A 7,129-nucleotide genomic window follows, 5' to 3' on the forward strand; every position below is an offset into this window, starting at 1 on the left:
TCATTAATTAAACCTTCCTTCACTGTACGAGTCCACGGCCTTAATTATGTTACTTAGCTTGATTAATAACGAGAACATATCAACCATTGCATTATTCACTTCTTTGGCGGAGATTTATTTCATTAATATTTCCTGTAATTTCATAACAATATTACATATGAGCTGTACTGCGACTTTCGTTTTAATTCGTAAAGTAACGTCAATTGTACACCGCCATCTATCGAGCTCTTGGTATTGCCCCTATTACAGTTTATTTGATACATGGATTTGCATGAAATGACAGAAAATGTTAAATGGACTATGAATTTGATTTAATGCGTTTTCAAACACACATACAAACAGACAGACAAAAATTCCAAAATATATTGAAATTGTTATTTTCAGCTCTCCTAACTACTTTTTTTTTACGAGAAGCTTACATTCTCACCTAAACTTTATGATATGCGAATAGGTACTCGTATTATGTAGCAATTCTGGAGAATTAGCCACTAACCGGCAATGAATTAGCAACGCTAAGTGCTCCTAACACGGCACTGCTTCACCAGTATTAGATTCAATAAGCGATTTCGAAACGTGTCTAGTAGAAGGGTTTTACTTATGTATCTGGAGGCACGGCAGTGCCTCCGCCAAGTCGAGCCAAAAGAAGCGGCACGGCCGTACCATACTTTTCCCGAAGCAATTCGGCCCATTTTTGACCCCCTGTAACTTCGTTGCATATGAAGCTAGAAGCCTGAATTTTCAGGAGCCAAGCAAGCATTGTATAGACACGGTACATTTCAAATTTCATGCAATTTGAACCAGTAGTTTAAGAATTACAAGTAGTTAAAGTTCGTAATTTTGTCACTCACTCACTGACTGACTGACCGATCATCAAAAGTTTAAGGCACTTCCAGCAGACATAGAACGTTGAAATTGAGGGTACAATTAGTGTTTAGTATATAACTCATGGAAAAACTAAAATATTTTGCAATTTCTGTCCAGTTATCTAGATACACCAACTACATTAAATAACTTTGTATCCTATATAAGTTATATAGGATTACAAAGTTACATTTGCAGTTAATGAATCTGTGTTTCTGTCCGCGAAATGTACGAGTAGTAGGGGAGCCCATGATGTTAAATGGGTAGAAACTCGAGCGTCAATAGGACGTATACGATTGTGTAGATTACACGTTAGAGTGAAGAGAAGGTTGTGTGATATTTTTCGATTCACCGTGGAAATAGCTTCTAGATGATTCGAAAAATGTAAAAAGCAGAGTCAGACATACTCAAGGCGCGGAAGGTTAGTGATAGAGTATATATCTCTGATGCCGGAAATATGTTTATCTGCTGGTTTGCATAGGGGGACAGCCATACGAGAGGTAAAAATGGAAAAAAAGTAACCAGCACATTAGATTTTCAAAGGGGATATGAAGTTACCCCAGATGAGTCCCCCATTCGAAAGACTGACGATTCGATTCGAAAGACTGTCAGTGACTCTTCGAAAATGCAAAAAAAAACGTTATCTTGACACACTCGAGGGCGTAAGATTATTATACAGGAAATTCCAGCTGATGTTTTATGTTGCAGCTGACGATTTAGTGGAGGGGTTTTTTATATTGACGATTTGAAAAAAAAAACAGAATGAGAATATATAAAGAATAATGTATTTTCCATAAAATTTGCCTTTTCCTTTAGTTTGTTGTACACCATTACTTTCCAGGGATCCATGCTAATAAATGGCGCTATCAGATAGTGCATATTTTCTAGCATTATTTCCTTTGTATTAAAAAAAATACCGCACTCGAGTATGTCCAGGTATAGATTTTTTGCAACCTTATTACTCCCTAACGCCGCCCTCAAACCATCAGATTATAAATTTATTGTTTTCAGCATGTAATTAAGCTACTATAGATAATACGATTTTTTATTAATAGTCTGATGGACTTCCCTGGTTGAACCCCCCAAATGGATAGTTTAAGATACTCTATAGGATGTAAGGTATCTCCCATATCTTAATCTGCCGCGTTCGAGTCACTCTCGAAATCCCGTCTTGGGCTCCCCTACTATTATAGGCGACGTCAATTGTTTTTATTCTCGAGATAAAAGACGTTTTCAATTCCAACTTCAATTTAAATTCAATTCAAATAATGGGTGAAGTGCGAATCGAACTCGTACGTACACTGAGGGTTCCGTACCACAAAAATATTTGTTTATTTTATTTTTATTTTTACTAATTGATGTTATAGCAGCCATATAATGCATTGTGAACATTTCAAATGAAAAACGCTAAAAAATAGCAGGTCCTTATATGTTTGTCTCTGTAGTTCCTGGACTAAAAAAGGGTTACGATATCCCGTGCCTGTCGTAAGAAGCGACTACAAGGGGGCTTCCGAAGTTGGGAGTGGCAACAGGGAGCTCGAACCGTCCAATAAGTGTCCCCGGGAAGGACGGCGGTATGTGTAGTCGCATACCGTCGTGAACACCGGATAGTTTAGGAGGAGCGAAAACTGTTCTCCCAGGGCAGAGCTCGATCGAGGCATCGCGCTTAAAGGACTTCTGTTACGTTCAGTCGGAGATCCCGGAGTTCTCCAACAAACGTTGAGGACGGCCACCGGAGGATTTTAGTGCGGCTAAAGTCCCACATAACCCGGCGTCACTCCCACGTCGTCGAGTACCTTTTCAAGATTTCCTCCTTATAAAGAAAAAGAAGGTCCTTGTATGGCAACTCTCCTTTATTTGAAAGTTTTTCTTTTTACTTTTAGTACATATTGTTAAAGCGGCCACCATTATACATATTCCGTAAAAAAAATAAATTTCTATGTATTAAGGTTCCAGAAATAGAGCTCTATGTCAGACAAACGAACGGACAGCTTAGAAATAGGGTTCCGTTTTAAACTTTAGGTATGGAACCCTAAAAAGTTATATAATATCAAAAACATTCCGAATTTCTGACAAATGTCATGAGAAAAAAACTAGATGTTACGGCTAATGTGCCTAAATCAGTTAAAACGCAGATTAGCTTGTCCATTACCTAAAGTACAAAACGAGATTGTATCAATTTTCACCCCTTGACGTCGACCCGTGCATGCCATGATGCGTCGTCGTGTCATGAATTTACGACAAACATTGTATATTTTCACGAAACAATATCGCTTTGCGGCACGATGTCGCTATGTGTCACGATACGTCGTCGTGTCGTAAAAAGGCATGTGTTTTAGCCCTAAGAACAAGTCTGAAAAGATGTTTCGAATTTTAACTACATAGTTAATCTGCATATTTTCTAGCTAATCTTAAGTCTAGTTAATGTGTATGCTAACGTATTCTACAATCTAACGGTAACATACACAATATACAATAACTGTCGTGAGGTTTAGCAACTGTCACCGCATTATAAAATAATAATAAGTTTGTTTCCAAGGAAACAAGTGTTTAGGCAAAGGAGATGTTTCATTTTCGGCCATCTTATGTACATTATAACTAAAAAACACGAATAATTTGCATAATTGAAGAAAAATACACATATATTTTGATAACCTAAAGTATTCGTGTTTAAAAATATTTAAAATAAGCAATCCTCATTGAAATATTAAATATGGCGGAATACTGTCAATGTCAAGTTTTCAAAACTGTCGATGTCGGGAACCTATGTGTACCCCACACATAGGTTACTATACTCTTTGGATGTCGGTAATTCTGTATTTCGCTGTTTTTGTCGTAAAGTTATTGTTACCTTAGTACTTTACAACCTGGCTTTTGTTTTGGGTATCCCCTCATTATTTCTGAACTTAATTAATTATTTATAATAATAATAACAAAACCACCTTTTAAATAGTATCTGGTTTTATAGATGTAAGTGACATGTCAAATTAAAAAAGAAGAAGTTGTCAATTTGATATGCGTAAAAGTGGATATATACATATTATAATAGTGGACTCCAATGTAAACGTTGAATAAATATGTAGGTACTGATGAGAAGATTCCATTTTAATCCTGAATATGTTTCTGCTCTGTGCTGCTTACGATTATTGTGATTCTACCTTACTTGTTTACCCAGCTTATGTTTTATGGACTCTTGTGATTTTCGTGCGATCGCTGTGGATTGTGTTGACAAGGATTCAATATCATCAGGTAAAATATACATCAGTTGTTGTATTAATCGTGAAATAATCGTAAATAATTTTAAACTACAGAAGCTAATCTTTTTACATTTCTCTTTTTTAGATAATTACATTAGCAAGACATGGACATTCTTGGGATGACAAAATAATCAGTTATTATTGCAACTGCATCGCTGGGCAACGAACCGTACTCGTAGGTAGTTGCGCTCACATTATGCCCATTGTTTGATGTTTGGGCTGAGCTCGTCACAGGATGAAAATATTGATAAGGGAAGATATTTAAAATGAATAAATAATGTATTTAAGTGAAGAGTAAGTAAAATATGATCAAATGTGTACTTAAAGTTGTTTTATTTACACACTTAAATGTTTTAACTAAAATAAATTGGTATAGAAGTACATATTTTGGTATGTTTGTTTTAAGTCAAGATTTATGAAAGTAAATATAATTAATGTTTATCAAATATAGGCCTTGTTTCTCAATTCACACAATACAATGTTTATATATCTACGCCCATTCGCGTAAAAAAATATATTAAAAAGTATATAATGTATATAGTAAGTTAAAATAGAATGACAGATGACATTATTACGGTAATCACTACCGCCATGATGTTTTTCCACTGTTGTGTTGCAAGTTTAAGTGTAAATCATTGTTTTTTAACAATTAAACGAACATGATTTGAAGAAAATTAACCCCCTTCTTTGCAAGTTTTCTTAATTTTTAATATAGTCTACAAAAGGTGGCCGGGAGCCCATACATTTTGAAACATCTCCTTTCGGCCTTATTGAGCATAAATAAATGTCTATGAAAATATTTTTTATATGTAAGCACATAAAAAATTATAATGTTCACAATAGAAAATCCCTAATAACTTCTAAACGGATTACCCTAATTACACAATTCCTTTTGCCCTATCCGTTTTAGACATAAACCTACCAAATGGCATTAAAGACAAACCAATATATATACGAACAAAAAATCATGTTTTCAACTTACGTAATATTAGGTACGTAACATTTCAACGCAATATTACAAAAATTTAGTTAAGTTCGTTTCAAATGATTCGAAATAGGAAACTGTTATATAAATCGAGCTTAGATATCCACTTTATAACATATTCTTGCCATGATCACCAAAAATATCAGCTCCTAGTGGCTTGATAATTGATAGCTATAAAAAAACGAAAATCCACAGTTTAACGTTGAATTTAAACAACCGTCCATTGCACAATTAGGGTATTTTATTTTGCTCCATTGCTTGTACAAAACAGTTACAAACGCGTGTCAGAAATGAACTGACAGTCGCGCACGTATGCGCTCGAGTCCCCCCGAGATAACGAGTCGGTAAGTGGTGTCTACGTGTGCGTTACTTCAGCCCACTTTGTATGAAGATTTACTTCTGTTAGTTTTTATTTTGTGTTAGTACCTACCCGGAAAATACGTGGAAATTATTATAAGAAACCTTTTTAATATAAATAATTTTAAGTATGAATTTGTTAGCGGTGAGTAAACTTACTGAAAAAGGATTTACTGTTAATTTTGAAAAACGGTTGCACTATTAGTAACTCTATGGATATTATCATCGCAACTGGCCACAACGTAAATGGTATATATAAATTTAAACAATTTGTCAAATCACCGATATGTAATTTGACAATGTCAAATAAATATTGGCATAGAAGACTAGCCCATATTAATCCGGAATATATGCGAATTTTAAAGAATATTATGACTGGTCTTGATAATGTGAACATTACCGACGGATATGACGACTAGTAAGAAACCATTTCCAAACCTCTGAACGCGAACGAACGATATACTGGAGATCGTACATACAGATTTATGTAGTCCCATGGAAGCTAGTTCACTCAACGGTTCAAGGTACATGTTATTATTTATCGACTATTATTCTCGAATGACACGATGAATGTTTATTTTCTAAAACATAAGAGTGAGTCTTTAAGAAATTTAAAAAATATAAAGTGTTGAAAAAGGAACTAGCAAGTCGAACAAATGTATGAGATCAGATGGTGGGACGACATTTTGTAATAGAGCTTTCAATATTTTCTTATCAACAAATGGAATTCTACATTAGAAGGCGATACTGTATACCCCTAAACAAATTGTTGTGGTTGAAACAGCTAACAGAACTATTATTGTATATGCGACAAGTCTAAAACTGATGTTATCATTATTAAATAAATATTTCATTTCATTTCAGAAGTCAGAAGTCTATTATAAATTGAAACTAATTTGAGCAAGAGCAGTAAATACTGTGGTTTATATCAAAAACCGGAGTCCGACGAAGTCAGTGAAAGATTACCAATGATTTTTGTCGGATATTCAGAAGAAAGTAAGGGATGTCGATTATTTAATACGAAGACACGTTAAATCCCAATAAATAAATAAATAAATAAATCACAATCAGTAGAGATGTTTTAGAATGTTTTTCCTGAGGATAACGGGCATAATTTCAGTTGTCAAAATAGTAACTTTTTTAGATTTAATTTATTGTCATGTTCGAATGAAAGTGATGATGAATGGCAAGATTATTTACATAACTACAAAGACTACCTAAACAATTTAATTGCCTTTAAAAAATCTGTTGTTGAGATTCAACTAGTGGAAGGTACCGGAAAGGAAAAGAGTAGAAATATCTACAAAAAGGAATGAGATGCCATCAAAAACAATGCTTGTAAAAAAATCCAAGTCTCGCCATTCAATTCTTCTACCGTAAAAAGTCTTGAGATCTATGTAATACCAAGCCGGTAATGTATGCAGTCCCTACTTAAGAGACCTTCTGTCTTAAGGTATTATCTCACTATCTAACCTAACAACATCTTATGGGACCATACCAATTTTAAAAATATTTTATGTTCTAAATAAATTGACGTGGCAATCGTACTTGTGTGATGCGATATGATAAGATGAAAACACAATGTGACTTGCAGTACGATTGCCACGTTAATTTATTTAGAACATAAAATATTTTTAAAATTGGTATGGTCCCATGAGATGTTGTTAGG

The 7,129-nt window shown here is 34.4% G+C and overlaps 1 long non-coding RNA gene across 1 annotated transcript; it reads left to right on the forward strand.

The window, feature by feature from the left end:
• Positions 1–625: 625 nt before the first annotated feature.
• Positions 626–6,530, forward strand: LOC140752273 (uncharacterized). Its single transcript, XR_012103426.1, has 3 exons — positions 626–4,110; positions 4,204–5,984; positions 6,325–6,530. It is a non-coding gene; the product is annotated as an uncharacterized LOC140752273 (long non-coding RNA).
• The last annotated feature ends 599 nt before the right edge of the window (positions 6,531–7,129 follow it).

The sequence above is a fragment of the Epargyreus clarus genome, unplaced genomic scaffold, assembly GCF_041222505.1.
Source record: "Epargyreus clarus isolate Ecla_fem2 unplaced genomic scaffold, WU_Ecla_fem_2.2 ptg000024l, whole genome shotgun sequence".
Lineage (NCBI taxonomy): Eukaryota > Metazoa > Arthropoda > Insecta > Lepidoptera > Hesperiidae > Epargyreus > Epargyreus clarus.